At 46.8% G+C, this 24661-nt stretch overlaps 1 long non-coding RNA gene across 4 annotated transcripts in view; it reads left to right on the forward strand.

Moving 5' to 3' along the window:
- The window catches only part of LOC104650542 (uncharacterized), an 88233-nt gene that overhangs the window by 44788 nt on the left and 18784 nt on the right, over nt 1-24661 (forward strand). For 3 of the 4 annotated variants that reach the window (XR_012517621.1, XR_012517622.1, XR_012517623.1), the window contains exons 2-6: nt 2267-2369; nt 3286-3430; nt 4782-4870; nt 6457-6614; nt 8205-8364. This is a non-coding gene — a long non-coding RNA (uncharacterized LOC104650542). Of the gene's footprint in view, nt 1-2266; nt 2370-3285; nt 3431-4781; nt 4871-6456; nt 6615-8204; nt 8365-23316; nt 23814-24661 lie in introns of those variants that run through there. The other variant, XR_012517624.1, reaches the window with a different exon arrangement.

Genomic DNA, 24661 nt, shown 5'->3' on the forward strand with positions numbered 1-24661 from the left:
GAAATACACTTTTCAGCTGTAGGGCCATGATATGGGATTTAAATTCTCCGTGCCTGTTTCCTTGGGCCTGGTAGAGAAAGTGTGAAGAGCCTATTATGACTGCATACCTGGGAATGATTCTGCTGCCTACTTTGCTGTTAGAAATACTAAGTGAGAAAATAGGGGTAAAAGCTTTAGCATAGAGCCAGGAACACTGTCAGTGCTCCATGAACTGACAGCTATTATTGTAATTATGCATTCAGCCATCAGAAGTTACTGTATGTCAAGAGCTGTGCAAGGCTCAGGGGATGGGATACTAACCAGTTAGGCTGACGAGCGAGCGCCCTGTCCTGAGGGAGTTGCTGTCTGAAGGGGAGCCAGACCAGCCAACCAGTTTCCCTTAACTGGTACATGTGCCCTCTGCCGAGGAAGCAAGAGGTGCTGCAGGAGCCCACAGGAGGAGCACCTGCCCCAAGCCACGGGCGGCAGGCCCCTGCAGTTGCCCTCTGCTGTCTGGATGCCCTCCCCTGGCCTGGAAAGAGCTTCCCCCAGATCGCTCCATGACTCACTCGCTCATGTTATTCAGGACTCTGCTCAGATGCCACCTCCTGAAGGAGCCTTCTCCAACAATGCCCGCCCACCCTACCACATTTGTCATTTCTTTCCATGCCCTCGTCTGGCTTTATTCTCTTTATTCTGGCTTTATTCTCTTTAAAGCACTGATACTTTCTACTGGTGGATTGTGGATCTGTTTTGAAAAATATGTTTATTGACCATTTACCCGCCACAAAGTAGGATTGGAGAAAGCAGGGGCTTTACCTGCTTTTAATTCCTTATTGCATCCCCACTTCATTCATCTCTGATGAATGAAGTGGCCACTAAGCTGGATGCTGTAGGATGCATAGAGGTTGAGCAGGGAAAGGGCCAGGGAGAGGAGAGCAGACACGCAGTATGATATCATGCCCATAAAATCCCCAATCCAAAACTTCCATAAACAATATGTGGTATTGTTTATGGGGTGTCCTATGTATTGTTTATGGGGTCCAAACCAGCTTAGTGGCCACTTCGTTCATCAGAGACAGGTATTGCTGGCTCACTGTGGCCCAGGCATCGTTCTGGGGGTACACTGGGGATGCAATAAGGAATTAAAAGCACGTAAAGCCCCTGCTTTCACCAGGCTTACTTTGTGGCAGGTAAATGCTCAATAAACATATTTTTCAAAACAGATCCACAATCCGCTGGTAGAAAATATCAGTGCTATAAAGAGAAGAAAGCCGGATGAGGGCATGGAAAGAAATGACAAAGGTGGTAGGGTGGGCGGGGATTGTTTTGGACAGAAAGATTGGAGAAGGCTCCTTGGGTAGGAGTTCAGTATGACAGGTGTGTTCATTAATACAGTGGGAGGAGCAGGCATCGAGAGGAGGAGCTTCCTGCTGGAGCTTCCAAATCATGATGTGGGTCTGTCTCCGTAAGGAGCCAGGACAGGATGTCTGATTAGAGAAGAAAGTCTCAGACTGCAGCGTGGTTCTAAGAAGGTTTTGGCCAGGCAGATGGAGAGTCCTTCAGCCAAAGCTGGCCCTCATAGGAATTCCTCATCAGACAGAAGCTAGTGCCATACTATGCTCAGCCTCTGGCTGGAATTAGCCCAGGGGACATGTGGCTTTGAGGGGATACAGTGAAGGATCCCAAAAGGTGGGAGCTGTGGCTGTCACTTGACTGCTCCCTGCAGCATGATGGTGCAATTACATGGCTTCCTAACAAGCAGAGAGGGCCAGGGAGGATGTATGTGGTGAGAGCTGAGTCTGGAGAGCTAAACATGGACCAGATCACTAACGGTTCTTCAGGCCCTGTTAAAGAATTGGACTTTATCGTGAGGGCAATGAGATACCAGGGTATAGTTCTGTTCAGGGGAAACAGGAAGATTGGATTTGTATGTCAGAGGGATCACTTTGGCTATTATATAGAACATGGAAACCAAAACCTTTTAAAAAGTCTAGACTAGTAATCCAGGCTGTTGGTTTTAGAGAGTCAAAGCATGGCACCCTTTTCATGTTTTTGTTTTTCCTTTGGTTTTGGTTTTCATTCTCGCTGTGAAAGAAGTTTGAGAAATAGACACAGGTGGCCTCCTTGTGAAGGTCAAACCTCAACTTTTTTGCTGAATAAGCTGTTGGCAAATGTGCCTTCATCGTGAGGGCCAAATGGGTTTCCGAGCACTCCCTACCCCATGGTTCCCTCCAGTCTAGGCCGTGGGCAGTCACTCAGGCATCCATCTGGGTCTCCTCTGCAGAATCACCGCCTTCCTCTGTCCAGGATGAGGAGGGGAAGAAGAGGCAGGTCTTTCCACTGCTGAGTTCTACCTAATGGAGAAACGTGGACACCCGTCACCCCAGGTGAGTGGCCATAAGTGTTAGTACTAGAAGCACAAGGATGGGAAATCTATGTTCTCCACATTTGCAGGTGAGAGATAATGGTATCTCAGTCAGGTTGGTGGCGCTGGCGGGAGGAGGACAGAAAGAAGAATTGACAAGACTTAGTAATTGACCAGACGGTGTGGGTGATGGTTCTATGTGCTCAAGGAAAGGTCAAGAATGAGGCTCGGCCGGGCGCGGTGGCTCAAGCCTGTAATCCCAGCACTTTGGGAGGCCGAGGCGGGTGGATCACGAGGTCGAGGGATCGAGACCATCCTGGTCAATATGGTGAAACCCCGTCTCTACTAAAAATGCAAAAAATTAGCTGGGCATGGTGGCACGTGCCTGTAATCCCAGCTACTCAGGAGGCTGAGGCAGGAGAATTGCTTGAACCCAGGAGGCGGAGGTTGCGGTGAGCCGAGATCGTGCCATTGCACTCCAGCCTGGGTAACAAGAGCGAAACTCCGTCTCAAAAAAAAAAAAAAAAAAAAAAAAAGAATGAGGCTCAGTGGTCTGCCTTGCGCAACAATAGTGGGCCATGCAGTTCTATTTCCTCCACTTCCAGCCCATAAGCTACCTTTGTGGGAGTTAGAAACAGGGCCCTCTGAGCAGGGATAGCTATTGCAGAGGTGACAGCCTGTGAGTGGCATGGGCTGGATTCTGTCTCCCACACTCCTCCTGGCTAGAGGCCTCTGTGCAGGCCATACACTGTGGACCAGACACCACTGACTGAAACAGGGAGCCGGGGGCCAATTGGTGAGCTGAATTTTAAGCATATTAGGTTTGAGGTGTCTCAATATGAAATTGAGAGTCACTGTTTCTTCTTGTTATTATTGAGGTGAAATTCACATAACATAAAATTAACCATTTTATTTTATTTTATTTTATTTTATTTTAGGGATAGAGTCTTACTCTGTCACCCAGGCTGAAATGCAGTGGTGTGATCTCAGCTCACTGCAACCTCCACCTCACAAGGTTTAAGTGATTCTCCTGCCTCAGCCTCCTGAGTAACTGGGATTACAGGTGCCTGCCACCAAACTCAGGTAATTTTTGCATGTTTAGTACAGACAGTGTTTTTCATGTTGGCCAGGCTGGTCTCAAACTCTTGATCTCAAGTGATCCGTCCACCTTGGCCTCCCAAAGTGCTGGGATTACAGGCATGAGCCACTGTGCCTGGTCAAAATTAGCCGTTTTAAAGTGTACAGTGGCATGGAGTACATTCACAGTGTTGTACAGCCATTGCTTCTCTCTAGTTCCAAAACATTTTCATCACCTGCAAAAAAGATTCCATACTCAATAAGCAGTCACTTCCCAGTCCCATTTCCCTTCCCCTCAGCCCTAAGCAACCACTAATCTGCTCTCTTTATGGATTTACCTGTGCTGAATATTTCATATAAATGAAATCCTGGCCAGGTGTGGTGGGTCACACCTATAATTCCAGCAGTTAGGGAGGTTGAGGTGGGAAGATTGCTTAACCTCAGGAGTTCAAGACCAGCCTGGGCAACATAGCAAGACCTCATCTCTACTAAAATTCAAAAAATATATATTGAAAATAAAAATAAATGGACTCCTACAGTGTTGACCTTTTGTGCTTGGTGTCTCTAATTTAGCATTTGTTTGTTTATTTATTTATTTTTTAGACTCAGTCTTGCTCTGTTACCAGGCTGGAGTGCAGTGGCACGATCTCTGCTTGCTGCAAACTCCTGGGTTCAAGCGATTCTCCTGCCACAGCTTCCCGAGTAGCTGGGATTACAGGCGTGTGCCACCACACCCAGCAATTTTTGTATTTTTAGTAGAGACGGGGTTTCTCCATGTTGGCCAGGATGGTCTGGATCTCTTGACCTGATCCAGGTCTGCCTCGGCCTCCCAAAGTGCTGGGATTACAGGCGTGAGCCACCACTCCCGGCCTATTTCTTTTTAAGACTGGGGAAAAGACAGGAAGAAGCCAGTAGAGAAGGGAAATGTTGAAAACACAGGAGAGCAAGAAGTGACCAATAGGATGCATCCCTGAGAATGTGGGGACAGGGGGTGGGGGGAGCCCAGGACAAACTGCCTTTATACCTACCAGGGACTCCTCTCACTGAGGAAGTAGGAGGGATGGGGCAGATGCTGACAAGATCCCCATGATAGGTTTGGTGGCAGCTGAGGAGATTTACACCTAATGGTGTCTGTTTTTTCTGTGAAATAAGAGGTTGGCCATCTACTGAGAGGAGAGTAGCAGTATTGCAGGTTTGAAGAAAATGATGATAATTGGAAATAGCTGCTGTAGAGAAAGGGCAAAATCTTGCCAGGGAAATAGAGGAGGTTTTCCAGGCAATGCTGAGAGCCTGGTGAGGCTGGGGTCAGTGAATTCACAGCAATATAAGCCTGTGGTGTGCTCTGATTTATCTGCAGATCTCAGCAGCCTGGAGGTGAATGAGTTGTACATGTCACATTTGGAGCCATGACAACCATCCTGCGACCATGAGGACACAAGTCTAAAGGTAAACACTGAGGATGGCGGAGCAGAGGATGGTTGGGGTCCCTCGGGCTGTTCTGTGCACAGTAGTGAGATGACTCTGTTCAGAAGTCAGAACTCATTGCTCCTCTCTCAAAACCCTCAGATGGCTTCCTCTCTCTCCAAGAATACAATTTCAAGTCCATAAAGCCCCAGGTGATCTGACTCCCCGCTGCCTTTTTGATCTCATCCTTTTACTCTCCCCCTTCCTCCTTCCCTCCAAGCCCACCTCTGGCTTCCTTGTTGATCCTTCAGTGTTTCCAGCACACTCCCACCTCATGGCCTCTGCTCTGGCTGTTCCGCTTTGCCTGGGGTGCTCTCAGCCCAGACACCTGGCCTGTTCACCCCTTTGCTTCAGCTCCCTGTGTCAATGTTGCCTCCTTGGAGAAGCAGTCTCTGACCACCCTCTTTCTAAGGCACCCCCTTCTTCATCACTCTGTTCCGTTTTCCCGCCTTATTGCTTTTCAGAACACATATTAGCACCTCACACTTTAAGGACTTATTTATTCTCTCACACACATACTCTTACACTTCCTCATGCTCACACGCACACACACACACACACACACACACACACACAAACTCTCACAGTCATATGCACTCATGCTCCCTGATACACGCACACACTCACACTGTCTCACTCACATGCTCACCCGCACTCACTCTCACACATATGCACAAATGTGAGCTTCCAGAGAGTGGCACCCTGGTCCATTCCTCAGCACCTAGAACAGTACCTGGTACCTAGTAGGTATTCAACAAATATTTATTGAATTAATTAATTAATTAATTAATTAAAATAAAAAGCCAGGGGCTGGGTGTGGTGGCTCACACCTGTAATCCCAGCACTTTGGGAGGCTGAGACGGGCGCATCACCTAAGGTCAAGAGCTCAAGACCAGCCTGACCAACATGGTGAAAGCCTATCTCTATTAAAAATACAAAATTAGCTGGGCATAGTGGCACATGCCTATAATCTCAGCTACTTGGGAGGCTGAGGCAGGAGACTTGCTTAAACCCGGGAGGCCAAGGTTGCAGAGATCCGAGATCGTGCCATTGCATTACAGCCTGGGCAACAAGAACTAAACAACATCTCAAAAAATAAAAAGTAAAAATAAAAAGCCAGAGTCCTTGATGACGTTACTGGGTCACTAAACTGACGGTGGAACCACCCAGGCCCAGACTTTTTGTCATGGGAGAGAGTTATCAACTGCTAGGTTGTAGGAGAAAACAGCCAAGGGCGAAGCAGGAGGCAGGGCATGAGCACCCAGGATTGCATCCCTGGCACCCTGGTCAGAGCCCGCCCACTTCACCCATGGCCTGGTCCAGCTGGCCTGCCCCAGCCCTGCAGAGAAACTGAAACCAGACTGACCCCATCTCTACTAAGCTGATGGAGCTGCCCCACCTCAGGTGCTGCTGGTTGCTTTGCCAGAATGAGAAAGATGAATGAATCTTGCACCAGCTCCTGCCTGGCAGTGACACACCTCAGCTCCATTTGCCTTCGCTCACCAATGCAAATGATGTGGCCACACCTAACTTCAAGGGGAAGGAAGTTTAATCCTCTCATGTTCCAGGTGGAGTACTAAAAGCACTTGGTAGACAACACCAACAACTGCCACCGAGTTTGTAGACAGAATCACGTAGGACTTGTGGGTACTGAGCACCAGTTCAAGCCAAGGACAAAATGAAGTCTCCATTTTTAACAGAAGAATCTGGGCCTGCAAATAAACAGGTCAGTGAATTATTCCAATAGGAAACTCACTGGAATATAAGAACATTTATTTATTACTCTGGCAACACCAAGATATGGTACCCCCCCATGCATGAACAAGCAGGGACCACCTTGGTTCCACCTTCCTGTGGGAACAGTCGCCTGTCAGCTTGTGTGGTGTTCTTTCCTTAATGGGCTGTTTTCATATGAAAAAGCCCTTGTCTCCAGCAGCAACCCAGTTAGGTCTCTGGTTATTTTTGCATTTTGTACCTCCCATCACATGTTAGGGTTGGACAAAGATCCAGGAAGCCAGGCTTGGAAGAGAGGCTGCCTGAGTCATGACATAGATGCTGCTGTCTGGAGAGCCAGGGCTCCCCTGCAATATCCAGCCTGCTCTCCTGGTCCACCAGCACTACCTGGGAAAGGTTAGTGCCACACACGCAGCCCTGGGCAACAAAGTAGAGGCTGAACTGAAACAGATACTGACTGAAATAAGACCTGCCAATTATTGTATAGATCTGTGCTTTTCAAATTTTTAAAAAACAGTTTCTTTAGATCAACATACAAATCTCAAAGGTCATCCCTGACCCAAGGTTCTGATACATGAAGAAGCACCTCTCTTGTCTGTGTGTCCCCACTTGCCAAGAGCATTTTAATGAATTTTACTTTCTATACTTTTGCCAGAAGATGAAAATTTCCAGATGTAAAATTGTTATTATTTATAACTATTAATTATATGAAAATTGAACCTTCCTTTTAAAAACACTCACTTTCCTGTGAACCAGCAAGTGCATTACTCCCTTGGGCTGGAGGCCCCAGGTAAGACTAGATGAACTCCAGCAGAGACTCTGACAAATGAGTGACAATGTTGGTTCAGAGAGAAATGTGAAGCCCAGCAAACATATGTTCAAATCCAGATGGCATCATTTAGTAAACATGCACCCTGAGCAACTTTCCAGGGCTGATTTTCTTGTCTATAAAATGGGAACAACAGGTACAGTACCATCTAGTCCACTGCGGTCACCAGAAGAAACTAGACAATGTAACATACAAGGAATGTTTAGAAGCAAGTATGTAACAAACGCTCAGCAAATGGCGATCACGTTTTAACTTGTCCACCCAAATAGATAAAACCAGTGGTCACATGGAACTGAGAATTTTCTCAATGTACGATTTTTACATCTTAATTTCTTTGGGCTTTTCTTTTCTGGAAGGGGATGAACACAGATAAAAAGAGAGTTTAAGAGCTCTTCATGGAAAGATAGCCAAACCGTTAAAATACTATTTCAACAGAGGAGGTCACAGAATGATGGAATGGTAGATCTATAGGACTAAAGGGGACCTTGTATTTGCCACTTTTATCTGGTTCGTGAAACTGAGACCCAGAGAGGTAAAGGGGTGTGCTCAGTCCCATAGCTGAGTTGCAGACTATGTGAATGGCACCTGTTGGTATCACGCAACGCATAACAACCACCTGTGCAGCCTCATGGCCCTGCACAACCTCCTGACCACAGTGATGGAATAAAGTGGTCCAGTTAGTGGTATTTTCAAGCCTCTGGAGATGTTGATACAATGACCCCTCTTCTTTTCCCATGCCCTGAAATATTGTAGCCCAAGAAGCTGTGGATGCTCTTATAGCTGTGAAGGGAGGGACTCCCCAAGGAGAGAGGTAACCTAGAGTTGAGAGATGGAGGAAGAGACACAGAATCTGGATGGCTTTGCTCAGCTCCTGTAATCCAACTATGCCTGAATGTGGATCTATCTTCCAAAGGTAGGCTGCTTTTCATTTGTTTGTTTGAGCCAGCTGGTATCAGATGGTCTATCACGTACCACCTTGTTATAATTAATGGAGGAGCTCAAAGAGCTATAAATATCTGAGGAGGAAGACTTCAGGTTGCAAAGCCTTCCTGGACCAGGTTGCTTCAAAGGAAGGTCTGAAAGGAAGAATGGGAGGTAGGCAGGCTGGGAAGGGAGAGACAATTCAGGGAAGGAGAAGACCATGAGCAGAGGCCTGAGATAGAGAGACTGGATGCTAGTGCCTCCCCCTGCTCCCAATCCACTTGTTGAAGCCCAGTCACCCGAGTGATGGTGTTAGGTAGTCTGGCCTTTGGAAGATAATTAGGCCATGAGGGTGAATCTCTCATGAACAGGATTAGTGTCTTCATGAAAAGACAGGAGAGAGCTTGCTTTCTATCCTCTCTGCCATGAGGACACACACAAAAAATGGTCATCAGCAACCAGGAAGAGGTCCCTTACCAGCGCCAACAATGCTGGTGCCCTGATCTCAGACTTCTTGGCCTCCAGGATAGTGAGAAATAAATCTCTGTTGTCTAAGCCACCCAACATAGAGTCATGTATAACAGCACAGAGTGACTGAGACACCTGGGGTGGGTGTGTTTGGGGAGTCATGTTTAATTAAGTCCATTTGGTTAGAGTGTTGGATACCCGAAGCAGGTAATGGGGGTTAGGATTGAAGATGTAGGTTCCTACCAGTCTGTGAGTTTCTTCTTTTGTATTTTGGATAATAATTCAGCAAGAGAGGAAGGACGAGAATGAAAGAACTGGTTGTGAGACTATTGGTAATTTTTGAAGCTAGAGAATCTATGGCTTCTAGGGTGATCAGCTGTTCTGATTTGCCCGGGACTGAGGAGTTTCCCAGGATGTGAGACTTTCAGTGCTAAGACTGAACAGTTCCATGCAAACGGGGATGATTGATCACCCTGAAATATCACCCAAAACCCTAAAGGAGGATATTGATAGATTTCATTCAGTAAAAAATGACATGCGAGTGGCCAGGCACGGTGGCTCACACCTGTAATCCCAGCACTTTGGGAGAGGCCCAGGCCAGCGGATCACGAGGTCAGGAGTTCAAAACCAGCCTGGTGTTGACCAGCATGGTGGAACCCTGTCTCTACTAAAAATACAAAAAATTAGCTGGGCGTGGTGGCACACACCCATAGTCCCAGCTACTCAGGAGACTGAGGCAGGAGAATTGCTTGGACCCAGCAGGTAGAGGTTGCAGTGAGCTGAGATTGTGCCACTGCTCTCCAGCCTGGGCAAGAGAGTGAGACTCCATCTTACTAAATTAATTAATTAATTAATTAAAATAAAATTTAAAAACGTGAATAAGAAACAGAAGATAAGGCCGGGCGCGGTGGCTCAAGCCTGTAATCCCAGCACTTTTGGAGGCCGAGGTGGATAGATCATGAGGTCAAGAGATCGAGACCATCCTGGTCAACATGGTGAAACCCCGTCTCTACTAAAAATACAAAAAATTAGCTGGGCATGGTGGCACGTGCCTGTAATCCCAGCTACTCAGGAGGCTGAGGCAGGAGAATTGCTTGAACCCAGGAGGTGGAGGTTGCGGTGAGCTGAGATCGCACCATTGCACTCCAGCCTGGGTAACAAGAGTGAAACTCCATCTCAAAAAAAAAAAAAAAAAGAAAAGAAACAGAAGTCTGAATGCATTGAAACTATTTTTCTCTAGAAAAAAATTAAATGACTATCTCTTTGGGACTCGAGCTATTCAGTGACACTACCCTCCCTTTCCTGATTGCCATCATCCAACCTCCTTGTGCCTGAACCCATCAGTACCAGGAGTCCTGTCACCTCTGAATTCCCAAGTTCTTACAACTCACTTTAGCCAAAATCATCCATATTTGCAGCACTCTCTTGCCCGACACGGCCCTCCAGTCTCCTGGAGCCCTCTGATCCCTCCATTGCTCCTCTTTCTTTTTTCTGTCTTCCTTCTCTAGCTAGCTAAGATCACCTAATCAGTCACTTCAAATAACTTGGTCGATATCATACCCTGTGGTCCTCTGCACTTGGCAAAATTCTCAACTCCAGATCAATTCCACTATCTATCTGCCTTCTGCACACAGGATGTAGAAAACTCTCCTTTGCAGATGAACTCTCAATTGCAGACCAATGCTTCTTTATATTCTTCTCTCCCACTTCTCAGACCGCTGTGAGCCCCAGTTCCACCACTGAACTAGCTGTGTGATTTGGGGCAAGTTGCTTGATTTCTCTGGGTCACTGTTTTCTCACCCAAAAAGTGAGATGTTGTAAGGAATAACTGAGTTAGTACGCATAAAACACTGAGAGCAGGCAATGGCATGTAATGTGCTCCTCATAAATGCTAGCCTTTACTGATGCTGGGATTTTGACTGCACACTTAGAGGGGTTAAATCACTGTCAGGCAGTAGCAGGTCACTGCATTGTGATGTTTGACAAATCACACAGGACACCGAACTGTGCAAAATTTTACTTTTGCAAAGATTTAATTCAACATTTCACCAAAGATGATATACAGACAGCAAATAAACTCATGAGAAGATGCTCAATATCATTAGTTATAAAGGAAATGCTAATTAAAACCACAATATACCACTATGCATATATTACAATGTCGAAAGTTAAAAAGACTGATCATCCCAAATTTTGGCAAGAATATGAAGAAATCAGATCTCTCATACACTGCTAGTGGGAATGGAAAACATTTGAAAGAACAATTTACCATTTCTTTTTTGTTTTTCATGTTTTGGCACTTTCTTAATATGCTAGATCAGGTGTCCCCAAACTTTCTACACAGGGGGCCAGTTCACTGTCCCTCAGACCGTTGGAGGGCCGCCACATACTGTTTTCCTCTCACTGACCACCAATGAAAGAGGTGCCCCTTCCTGAAGTGCCGCGGGGCGGGGGGGGGGGGGCGGATAAATGGCCTCAGGGGGCAGCGTGCGGCCCGCAGGGGCCGTAGTTTGGGGACGCCTGCGCTAGATAAACACCTACCATAAGATGCAACTATTCCACACCTAGGTATTTACCCAAAAGACAAGAAAGCATAGGTCCACACAAAGATTTGTACACAAATGTTCACAGCAGCATTATCTATAATGGCCCCCAAACTGGAAACAAGACAAATGTCCCTTAACAGGGACATGGATAGATAAACAAATTGCATTGTATTCATACAGTGGACGTAGTCCTCAATAACAAAAAGAAATGAACTATTGATACAACACAACATGGATGAATCACAAAATTCTACTGAGTGAATGAAGCCAGGGAAAATAGGATGTATGGCTTAATTTCATTTATATAAAATTCTAGAAAATGCAAACTGATTTATGGTGACAGTAGGAAGGTCAGTTATTGGCTGAGGAATGAGGAGGAGAAAGTGAAAAAGGGCAGGAGTGAGAAATTACAAATGGGCTTGAGAAAACTTTTTGGGGTGATGGATATCTTATCTTGATTGTGGTGATGGTTTCACAGGTGTATAAATATGTCAAAACCTGTCAAATATATATAGTTTGTTGTATGCCAGTTGTACTTCAAGAAAGCTATTACAAAATGACTTTTGCAGATTGAGAGTCTCCACTCTTAGAAATGTCAGCTGCAAAAAAGGGAACCCAGTTGACTTGGATAGGAAATGCATGTCACCATATTCCTTAGATACCCCTAAACTAGTGAAATAGCTTAAAGGGATCTGATATGAATAAATATACAATTACTGTTTGGAATATATTTGTTGTGGTTTATTATTTTATAGTTGTATCTGGAATAAGAAACCATGAAGACACATGTAAATATTTTCCAGTGCTAAAATATGTGCCTCTTGAGCAGGCTTGAGTGGATTATTAAGAATTCCAAACAAGTTATATATTAGTTTAACTATAAGTCTAGGACTAAAAAGAAATATGTCTCAAAAAGATGATAAAATAAAACAAGCAAATGTCCACAATGGCAGTTAGCAGCAATTTAGTTAAGTGAAGAGAAGGACGGTCCATGATTCCTTAAGGGGAAGCCAATTCCTGAGGCTTTCTCCCCACACGCGTCAAGGCTGCTGAAGAGGGCATTTCCCAGAGAAGAGCGGCCTCCAATGAGCTCCTGGCCATGTGAGAGAAATTATAAGTAGATGGCTGCCAAGAGGTGGTTTTTCCCAAAGGGGAAATTGTGCCAAACCCGAGTGGGAGAAGGCGGCCAAGAAGAGAGCAGGCTCACCACAATGTAAAGTAGCAAGAGAGGAAAAGCGCCCAGGTCACACTGCCTCTCTCACTGTCAGACTAATAACTGTCATTCCTTGCTGCTGTCGTTTCCTCCAGCAGCAATCCCCTATCTGCCAATTTTCTTTCCTAATCTTGGGCTAGAATCCCCTGAGATGTATGGAGCATTTCACGAGGTAGGTACTACTGGAAATAGCACCAGATTTCCCTGAACAATGAAAAACCTAAAACCCAAAAGGAGCAGGGTATTCAGGCAAGTAGAATAACTATAACAAATAACTAAATATAAGAAATAGCCAGGTGTGGTGGCTCACGAGTTTGAGGCTGCAGTGAGCTATGATTGTGCCACTGTACCCAGAGTCTTAGCAAGACCATGTTTCTGGAGGGTGGGGGGAATGTATACAGAGGCCAGGCATGGTGGCTCATGCCTGTAATCCCAGCACTTTGGGAGACTGAGGTGGGTGGATCACTTGGGGTCAGGAGTTTTCAAATGTCCCTTGGAACTGACATAAATGGTTCCTACAAAAGAAGAAAGGCAAGGAAGAGTTGAGGCACTAGCTATCCCTGTAGCTGTGGGTGAGCTGCCTGGCCTTTTCAAGCCTCAGTTTCCTTGCCTGTCAAATGGTATTGTTAATGCCCACCTCACAGGGTTGCTGAGATGCTAAGTGCCCGGAAAGTGTTTTGCAAAAGCCAAAGCATTTTACCAACACGGAAAATTAGCCCTTCTGGGGGGTCTATGGAAAATCAGACAGAACTTGGATACATGGTTTATATCAGGTTTCTTGATACTTCTAAAAAAATATCCCAGGCTGGTTGGGGTGGCTCATGCCTGTAATCCTAGAATTTTGGGAGGTCGAGGAAGGAGAATTGCTTGAGCCCAGGAATTTTCGAGACCACCCTCAGCAACGTAGTGAAACCTCATCTCTCTAAAAATTAAAACAAAACCAAAAACAACCCACCAACCAAGAATATCATGCAGAGCTTTAGTTTTGGCCCATGGCATTATGAAAACAAGTAGATACTTGTCTTGCTTCCTAGTTATACAAATTTCTGCCTCCCTTGAGATCTTGATTTGTCCCCCTTGCCCCACCCCCCATCATCTGTCTAAGGAAAGGACAAACCAACTGGGGAGGCTGGACCCAAGGACTGACTGTGGTTGGTTTTAAGGTCTAACTGGAAACCAGCAGTTCCTGGCTCCTCACCCCTTTTGCCTGTCCTCCCTAGAGCTGAAGTCACATGTATTAGTCCATTCTCACACTGCCATAAAGAAGTACCCGAGGCTAGGTACTTTATGAAGAAAAGAGGTTTAATTGACTCACAGTTCCACAGGCTTGACAGGAAGCATGGCTGGGAGGCCTCAGGATACTTACAATCATGGCAGAAGGTGAAAGGCAATCAGGTACATCTTACCATGGCAGAGCAGGAGAGAGCGAGAGCATGAAGGGTGTCGTCCCACATACTTAAACCGTCAGATCTCATGAGAACTCACAATCACAAGAACAGCAAGGGGAAACTGCCCCTATAATCCAATTACCTCCCACCAGATCTTTCCCTCAACACTGGGAATTACAAATTCAACAAGAGATTTGGGTGGGGACACAGTTAAACAACATAATTCTGCCCCTAGATCTCCCCAAATCACATATCCTTCTCACATTTCAAAACCAATCAGGGCTTCCCAACAGTGCCCCCAAGTCTTAACTCATTCCAGCATTAACTCAAAGTCCAAGTCCAAAGTCTCATCAGAGACAAGGCCAGTCCTATTCACCTATGAGCCTGTAAAATCAAAAACAAGTTAGTTACTTCCAAGATAAAATGGTGGTACAGGCATTGGATAAATGCGCCCATTCCAAATGGGGAAAATTGGCCAAACAAAAGTGCTACAGGCCCCACACAAGTTTGAAACCCGCCAGGACAGTCATTAAATCTTTTTTTTTTTTTTTTCCTGAGACAAGGTCTGGTTCCGTCACCTAGGCTGGAGTGCAGCCTAGGCTGGCACAACCTTGGCTCACAGTCTTTGCCTCCAGGGCTCAAGCCATCCTCCTACCTCAGCCTCCCAAGTAGCTGGGACCACAGGTGCACGCTACCACACCCAGCTATTTTTTTTTTTTTTTTTGAGACAGAGTCTTGCTCCATTGCCCAGACTGGAGTGCAGTGGTGTGATCTTGGCTCACTGCAACCTCCACCTGTTGGGTTCAAGTGATTCTCCTGCCTTAGCCTCCCGAGTAGCTGGGACTACAGGCACCCACCACCACGCCTGGCTAACTTTTTTTAAAATTTTATTTTTAGTAGAGATGGGGTTTCACCATCTCCAGGCTGGTCTTGAACTCCTGACTTTGTGATCCACCTGCCTCAGCCTCCCAAAGTGCTGGGATTACGAGCATGAGACACCACACTTGGCCAATTTTTTTTTTTTTTTTTGAGACGGAGTTTCGCTCTTGTTACCCAGGCTGGAGTGCAATGGCACGATCTCGGCTCACCGCAACCTCCACCTCCTGGGTTCAGGCAATTCCCCTGCCTCAGCCTCCTGAGTAGCTGGGATTACAGGCACGTGCCACCATGCCCAACTAATTTTTCTGTATTTTTAGTAGAGACGGGGTTTCACCATGTTGACCAGGATGGTCTCGATCTCTTGACCTCGTGATCCACCCTCCTCAACCTCCCAAAGTGCTGGGATTACAGGCTTGAGCCACCGCGCCTGGCTTTTTTTTTAAATAGAGACAGGGTTTTGCCATGTTTCCCAGGCTGGTCTTAAACTTGTGAGCTCAAGTGATCCACCGCCTTGGCCTCCCAAAGTGCTGGGATTACAGGTGTGAGCCACTGTGCCCAGCTGATTAAATCTTAAAGCTCCAAAATAATCTTCTTTGACTCCATGTCTCACATCCAGGCCATGCTTATGTAAGAGGTGGGGTCCCATGTGTGTCCCAAGGCTGTACAGAGCAGCTGGGTCCTGGGCCTGGCCCCTGAAACCATTTTTTCTCCTAGAGCTCTGGACCTATGATATGAGGGGCTGCTATGAAGGTCTCTGACCTGCCCTGGAGACATTTTCCCCATTGTTTGGCAATTCACATTTGGCTCCTCTTTACCTATGCAAATTTCTGTATCTGGCTTGAAATTCTCCCCAGATAATGGGTTTTTCTTTTCTGCTGCATGGTCAGGCTACAGATTTTCCAAACTTTTATGCTCTGCTTCACTTTTAAATTTAAGTTTTAATTTCAAGCCATCTTTTTCTCTATGCAAATGAGTATACACTTTTAGAAACCGCCAAGTCACATCTTGAATGCTTTGCTTCTTAGAAATTTCTTCCACCAGATATCCTAAATCATCACTTTCAAATTTAAAGTCCCACAGATCTCTAGGGCAAGGGTAAAGTCCCTTTACTAAAGCATCACAAGGGTGACCTTTACTCTAGTTCTCAATAAATTTCTCATCTCCATCTGAGACTACCTCAGCCTGGACTTCATTGTCCATATCACTATCAGCATTTTGGTCAAAACCATTCAACACAACTCTAGGAAGTTCCAGACTTTCCCACATCTTCCTGTCTTCTTCTGAACCCTCCAAACTGTTCCAACCCTTGCCTGTTACCCAATTCCAAAGTCACTTCCATATTTTCAGGTATTTTTGTAGCAGTACCCAACTCTCAGTATCAATTTTCTCTATTAGTTCATTCTCACACTGCTATGAAGAGCTAATTGAGACTGGTGATTGGATCATGGTGGTAAACTCCCACCAGTCCCCGCCCTCAACATGTGGGGATTACAATTTGAGATGAGATTTGGGTGGGGACACAGAGCTAAACCGTACCACCACAGCATTCCATCTCTGGTCCCAGCCAACCACAGACTCTTGGGCCTTTGTTCTGTATCCCCAGTGTCTGCCTGTTTCAGTATCTTGAATGGGAGTTCAGGTTGTAAGCACATACCTATGCAGTCCTTGCTCCTGAGGCTCAGTCATCATAACCTGCCCAGAAGCTTGGGGCACTTAAGATGGGGTTCCTACCTTGCCCTTTCCAAACACAGCTCATTTCCCCTGTCCCTGCTACAAGAATGGGCCTCCCCCAAAATTTGGGCCACATGTCCAGGCTGTTGTTTTCTCTGCAGACGTGCCTGGTGAGCTAACCTGTGAGGACCTCTGAATAAATCAGGGATTCTCAGCCTCAGCACTGTTGACATTTTGGTGGGATAATTCCTCATTGGGGGCATGTGTCTATCCTGGGCATTGCAGAATGTTTAGCAGCACCCTTGGCCTCTACCCACTGGATGCCAGTAGCCCCCTCCCAAGATGTGACAACCCAGAATGTCTTCAGACCTTGCCAACACTGTCTGCAACAGAGGGTCATGAGACGAAGCTTCCTCTGAGAGCCACCGTTGCTGTCTTCTTGGAGATCTGTTGCTGTGGGCTGGAGCTGCAGTTGCCCCATGAATAGTTTCCACTCATCAGTAAGCACAGTTTCAGGGACTAATTGGCTGGCCTTCCACTCTGGGACATTTGTTGAATTTTTGGCCACCCAGCCCTGACCCCACTTCCTGAGTTTGGGACCACCTCATTCAACATGGTAAGAGGCAAAGTCTACTTTGTGGTAGGCATAGACCCCTAACTTCCCTGAGGTTAGGGCTTGGCTGGTTGGAGGCACTCACCTCAGACTTCAGACCCAGTGATACCAGAACAAGCTACCTCCAGGTTGCGACAAGCACTCTGGTCCCACGACCTCCCTCCACCTTCCCCATTTTGCAGACACAGTCTGTCTTCCAACCATTGTGCGACTACCCAGTATTCTCTCACTAAGTTCCTTTTCTGCCTGAGTCAGCCAGCACTGGTTTCTGTGGTTGTATGTAGGTTGCTAAGGATGATCACATCTTCTTCCCTATCCCCACCTGTGGGTCTGACCCCCAGAATGACCCACCTCCTCTGAATATCTTCTGTCTTCTCACAGTTAGACTTCATGTCTAGACAGGTCCCCGGAGGATGGAAATACCCTTTTGTTCCAACTATCTGTGTTAAAACCCTTCTAGAGGCCAGGCACGGTGGCTGACATCTGTAATTCCAGCACTTTGGGAGGCTGAGGCAGGAAGATCACCTGAGGTTGGGAGCTCAAGACCAGCCTGATCATTTATGGTGAAATACTGTCTCTACTAAAAATACAAAAATTAGTTGTGTGTGGTGCTGTGTGCCTGTAATCCCAGCTACTTGGAACTGAGGTGGGAGAATCGCTTGAACCTGGGAGGCAGAAGTTGCAGTGAGCTGAGATCGTGCCACTGCACTCCAGCCTGGGCAACAAAGGGAAACCCTATCTCAAAAATAAAAAAAAACAAAAAACCCTTCTAGATATAGGCAGCTCTTAACTCATAAGCACCTGGTTTGCAAAGGAGAATCCACTCACCATCACCACTAGTGTGTGGGCTGCTACAGAAACTTCTGGAAGAGGTTTCTCTGTTAGTTTAGTGTGGCGTTTTGGCCTGTGGTCTTATTTCCACAAAACTTAGAAAATGATATGTGAAAACAGCACTGAGAGGTAAGTGAGATGTCTGAAGGCCACGCACCTGGTTAGTGCTGAGTCCGCGGCAGGAACTGAGCTGCAGGGTCTCAGCCGGGCCATCGGCCTTCCCCAGTCCTCACTGAGCCACCAGGACTAGCAAACAGTTCAGCAACAAAGTTAAAGGGTGCGCTGGGCCGGAAAAATTGACCTGGATTAAATTTTGGCAAGAATGGAGGCAGGGACCCTGCTAGGGTTGCCTTTCCTTTGTTTACCAATACCCTCGCCAACAAGCAGCACTGGGACATCAGAGGTCATGGGAGCATTGTGTGTGGTTCCCCTGCACGTAGCAGAACGTGATCAATATCTGTGAACTGATGGTTGAGAGGAAGGTGATGAGGCCTGAGCCTCCCTCCTTACCCATTATCTGCGTGGCTGCTAAATGACCTGGGAAACATGCTGAGCTCTGAGACCTTGGGGCTTCAAGATAAAGACAGTGGCCCAGAGGTCTGGGTTTCTTTCTAGAAGCACACATGTCCCCAGTAGCTGTTTAGGGAAGCTGCTGGGGTTTTAAGGGGCATTGCAGGGAGATCATAGGGGAGCGGCTACTTGAAAGGCTTCAGGAACAAAATCAATACCGGCCCTGTGAGCCAAGATTTCACAGCAAGTTTTAGCTATTTGCTGGTGCTGACCTGGAAAGAGAGTTGAGAGGGGACACCAGTTGCCTTTGCAGGAGGGGAAGACTGTTGGCAAAACCTGTTTAGTAGTCACTCAAGGAAGCCCCCAAGAGAGGGATCTAATCTTTCTTAGACTGGAGGTCAATGACCTCAGCAGGAAGTGATAATAATAGGAGACCAGTAAAATCAGCTTCCTAGGGGCAACTGAGTGGCTACGAATTACCAGGCACCGCACATACGGCTACAGTGTGAACCTCCACAAGCCAGTGGAAGCCAATGGGAAAGGTCATGTGACTTGCCCAAGGTCACCCAGCTGGCAAGGGTGAGAGCTGGGATTCCGTTTTGCTACACTTCAGAGCCCAATCCCTGTCCATACCACACGACCAACTCCCAGCGATAACGAGAACATGACTTAGACTCTATGTGAAGGCATAGTAAGTACATCTTAGGTTTCCAGAGAACAGACTTGAAACATTCTGCTGTGCTAATAAAAACTTAATTTCTCACCTTGCAAAATTGGCATAGACTCTGCTCACCCCGACCCCAGTCAGCCCCTGCTGATGGCTTGCCCGAAGACATTCCCACACCTCCAAGTCCAGGGGGAGATCTGTGTCGCCCTCTGGGCAGCACATCCAATAGCATCCCTAGCATGAATCTTATGAAACAGGAGTTGGGTATTTAGCTACGTATTTTTTCTTTTTTTGTATTTATTTTTTTGAGCCAGGGTCTTTCTGTGTCACCAGGTTGGAGTGCAGTGGCATGAACATGGCTCAGTGCAGCCTCAAACTCCTGGACTCAGTGGCCCTCCCACCTTAGCCTCTGAGTAGCTGGGGCCACAGGTGCTCACCACCACACCTGGCTAATTGTGTAATTTTTAGTAGTAATTTTTTTATTTTTAATTGTATTAAAATTTTTTAAAATTTATTTTTTAGTAGTAGTAACTTTATTTTTAAAAATTAAAACTAATTTTTAAATTTTTAGTGATTTTAATTCTTTAGTAAGAGACGGAGTCTTGCTCTGTTGCCCAGGAGGGTCTCGAACTCCTGGGCTCAAGTGATCGTCTTACCTCAGCTTCCCAAAATGCTGGGATTACAGGTGTGAGCCACCATGCCCAGCTTAGCTGTGCACTTTTCTTTTTTTTGAGATGGAGTCTTGCTCCGTTGCCCAGGCTAGAGTGCAGTGGTACGATCTCAGCTCACTGCAACCTCACCTCTGGGTTCAAGTGATTCTCCTGCCTCAGGCTCCTGAGTAGCTGAGATTATAGGTGCACACCACCACGCCTGGCTAATTTTTGTATTTTTAGTAGAGACGGGGTCTCACCATGCTGGTCTTGAACTCCTGACCTCGTGATCTGTCCATCTCAGCCTCCCAAAGTGCTGGGATCACAGGTGCGAGCCACCATGCCTGGTGCTGTGCATTTTTCTTAAGAGTGTCTACCTGATTTGGTTTAGTCTAATTTCCTCCAAGACCTGTGGCGAGGGGATAGCATAATCATGTTAAAGTGTGCATGGGAGTTAAACTTTGTTTCTCCAAGGCCCTTGCATCATTTCTTAAAAAAGCAGTTACAGAACTCTATGAATGGTATAAACCTGTTTCTGCAAAAATAAAACTTCTATTAAATTGGTTTGTATTCATAAGAAATAATCTGAGAGGTTGCTCAGTAAACTGCTAACAGTAGTCGGCTCTGGGGAACAGGGTCAAGGCTGTGCTGTGTCATTGGAAAGGAACCTTACACTTTTTCCTTTATTTTTATTTTGTATTTTTTTCAGAGACAGAGTATCACTCTGTCACCCAGGCTGGAGTGCAGTGGCATGATCAAAGCTCACTACAGCCTTGACCTCCTGGGCTCAAGTGATTCTCCTGCTTCAGCCTCTCCAGTAGCTGAGACCACAGGTGCACACCACCACACTTGGCCCATTTTCTAGAATTTTGTCTGAATGGAATCATACAGTGTGTATTCCTTTTATTGCTTCTTTTACTCAGTGTAGTGGTTCTGCAATTCATCCATATCATTGAATGTATCAATAGTTCATTCCTTTCTAATTTCTGAGAGTATTTCATTGAATGGAAACACCTCAATTTGTTTATCCATTCACTTGGTGGACATTTGGGTTGTTTTCAATTTTTAGCCATTACTAGTAAAGCTGCTATGAACATTCATGTACAAGTCTTTCTATGGGCATATATTATCTCGGGTAAATGCAGTAAATACCTAGGAGTGGAATGGCTGGGCTATACAGTGGGTGTATGTTTATCATTTTAAGAAACTGCATAACTGTTTTCAAAGTAGTTGCACCATTTTGCAGTACTAGCTTCACTAAGAACACATTTTTTTAAAAATGGCTTTACTGGTATTCGTCGACCTTTACAATATAAACTATGTAAGCTTTCCCCAGTTCCAGAGTTTGGGGGTAGAATTTGGAAGACAGCTGAATCTTTTTCCTAGTAAAGGGAAAGAACTGAAGTTGGTGATGTAGGGTGGGGCCCCTGGATGGAGCCAGGAATCTGGGCCCAAGTGGTAGAACACAAGCAATAAAAACACCCAGTGGGCTGGGCACAGTGGCTCACGCCTGTAATCTCAGCACTTTGGGTGGCCAAGACAGGATCACCTGAGGTCAAGAGTTCAAGACCAGCCAGGCCAACACGGCAAAACCCCGGCTCTACTAAATATGGAAAAAAAAAAAAAAAAAAAAAAAAAAAAGGCCAGGCATGGTGGCTCATGCCTATAATCCCAGCTACTTGGGAGGCTGAGGAAGGAGAATCACTTGAACCCGGGAGGCAGAGGTTACAGTGAACCAAGATCATGCCACTCCAGCCTGTGATGGGAGGGAGACTCCATCTAAAAAACAAAAAACAAAATGAAACAAAAAAACCCCGTAAGCTTCTGGCCTCCCTTACTCATCTCACAGCCCACCAGTGAGCCCCACTGCATTGCTTGGGAAACTAGGTTTTAGGGGAACTCAAAGAAGGCCCAGAGCCTGGCAGTTGCATACACATGCCCACTACATAGCTGTGAGATGTGCTTCGACATCTGCATGTTTTCCCCCATTGTGAGGATGTGGGCTCCCATTCAAGCTTGGTGCAGAGCCTGGCACAACCTGAGTGGGCCACATACTCTTTTTGAAGAATGGCAGAAAGCCCATGACTCATGGCCAGGCAGTATGTGATCGGTGCTACACACGCAGAGGCCCGGGTGCCCGAGGAACTCAGAGGAGGACCTAGCCTTGTTCCTGGGACTCTCTCTCTCTGGTCATGAGTGTTTCAATCAGCCCGTATCAACCAGTGGGGGTCCCATCTGAGTTGTCTATCCTCCCTGTGAAATGTCCAGTACCCCCATCAGAATCATCCAGACCCCTGCCGTTTCCTCCTGTTTCTAGGGGGACCTGACCCTGCTTTGGACTGGTGGCATCAGACAAAAAAGAGTGGTCTCTGCAGGTTTGGTGCCAAAAGTGGGACTAAGCAGGGTTTTGAGGGTCTTGATCACCCTTCTCAGGACAGAGCAAGAGCTATGAATTAGGAGCCTGGAGGGAAGGAGGAACTGCGACTTGGGAATGACCCTGGCTTCTGGTCCCGCTGCCACCTTTCCTGTCCACATGGAATTTCAGGCTGGCAAGTCCCCTGACATAGCCCAGGGGGGCATTAAGAGGTTCCTGAGAGTGCTGAGGGTGTCAGCATGGGTGGGGGATTGGAGGAACTTCCTTTGGAGCGACGTCCTTCTCTTGAACTAGGAGTATCTCATTTGGTCCAGCTGAACTTTTTAGTTTAGGGTAGTGAGGGCCAGTCCCTGGATCAGAAGCCTCAGCATCACCTGGGAACTTGTTTGGAATGTAAATCATGCAGGCTAGACCTCCCAGTGAATTGAAAATTCTGGGACTAGGGCCCAGCAATCAGGCCCCCCAGGTGACTGATGTAGGCTCAAGTTTGAGAAACTTCAGAAATTGACTCCTTAAAAATGCCCAGCCAGGCACAGTGGGTCATACCTGCAATCCTTGCACTTTGAGAGACTAAGGTGGGAGGATTCCTTGAGCACAGGAGTTTAAGACCAGCCTGGGCAACAAAGGGAGACTCCCATCTCTATCAAAAATAAAAAATTAGCCTGCCATGGCAGCATACGCCTGTGGCCCCAGTTAGGAGGTTAAGATGGGAGGACTGCTTGAGCCAGGGAGAGCGAGACTGCAGTGAGCTGTGATTGCACCACTGCACTGCAGCCTGGGCAACAGAGAGACCCTGTGTCAAAAAATTAAAAATCCTCTCTCCTTCTCTCTCTCTCAAACACACAAACACACACCCACACATCCACACGTACCCAGATACCCCCCCCCAACCCCCACCAACACACACACACCCTTGGCCAGCAAAGGGCTGTAGTTTGAACATGTGGAACAAGGAACACAAGCCATTGCACAGCTGACTTAGAAAATCCGAAACTTCCCTGCCCCCAGCCCTTCAACAGGAGTCTCTGGCTTCCGTGACCACTTTCACAGTCCTTATTCAACTCTTGGTTCGACCCTTACTTTTGCATTCAAACTGGATACAAAGCTGAGGCCTGTTTTCCTATTATCTGCCAGATGAATGCTTGGATCGGTGTCCGAGCTGCCCGGTCGTGCTTAGTAATCGGAAACAGACACGTTGGAAATCTCAAATTCTGGTTTCCTGCGGGGGAGCCAACTCCAAGCCTGCGGGAGAGGAAAGGACGTTGTGACACAGCGCCACCCTGTGGCAGAAAGAGGAAGAGCCGCTCTTGGCCGGTTGTCTGCATTGGCTCTGAAGGCTTGGGGTTGGCAAAAACCTGAAACCCTACAGAACCCCAAAACAACAAAACTGTTAAAGAGCACTTGCTGTGTGTTATGGAGGCACTGTGATAATTGTTTTATATTGTTATGGCCTCATATTTTCCCGTGAGTTGGATACTGTTTTCCAAATAAGGAAACTTGGGCTCAGAAGGGTTAAGGAATTTGCCTAAGGTGACCCAGCTAAGAGAGCCAGGCTACACGTACACAGAACATGGCCTACACATTTTTTTGAGACAAGGTCTCACTCTGTTGCCCAGGCTGGAGTGCAGTGGCACAATCTTAGCTCACTGCATCCTTGACCTCCCAGGCTCAAGCGATCCTCCTGCCTCAGCCTCCCAAGTAGCTGGGGCCACAGGCATACATTACCATGCCCAGCCAATTTTGTTTATTTTTTGTAAAGATGAGGTCTTCCTATGTTGCCCAGGCTGGTCTTGAACTCCTGGCCTCGAGTGATCCTCCAGCCTCAGCCTCCCAAAGTGCTGGGATTGCAGGCATGAGCCACTGCATCTGACTGAGGACACACATCTAACCACCACTCTGTCCTTCCAGTCATCTGCTCAGTGGAGAATGTTCCCTATAGCAGGGCTTCTCAAACTCCACACCTGCAGGAGGGACTGGGGAGCTTGTTAAAAATTCAGATTCTGATTCAGCTGATCTGGGGTAGGGCCCGAGAGTCTACATTTCTTTCTTGTTTTCTTTCTTTCTTCTTTCTTTCTTTTTGGAGACAGGGTTTCACTCTTGTTGCCCAGGCTGGAGTGCAGTGGCACAGTCTTGGCTCACTGCAACCTCCACCTCCCGAGTTCAAGCGATTCTCCTGTTTCAGCCTCCTGATGAGCTAGGACTACAGGCACCTGCCACCACACCTGGCTAATTTTTGTATTTTTAGTAGAGACAGGGTTTCACCATGCTGGCCAGGCTGGTCTCGAACTCCTCACCTCAGGTGATCTGCCCACCTCAGCCTCCCCAAGTGCTGGGATTACAGGCATGAGCCACCACGCCCGGCCTGGGAGTATACATTTCTAAAGGCTCCTAGGTAATGTGGTGCTGCTGGTTTGTGGCCCATACTTGGAGAGGGGAGGCCCTAGAGCAGCTGCCCAGTAGAACTTTCTGTGATGGTGGA

This window comes from Saimiri boliviensis, chromosome 1, assembly GCF_048565385.1.
Source record: "Saimiri boliviensis isolate mSaiBol1 chromosome 1, mSaiBol1.pri, whole genome shotgun sequence".
NCBI lineage: Eukaryota > Metazoa > Chordata > Mammalia > Primates > Cebidae > Saimiri > Saimiri boliviensis.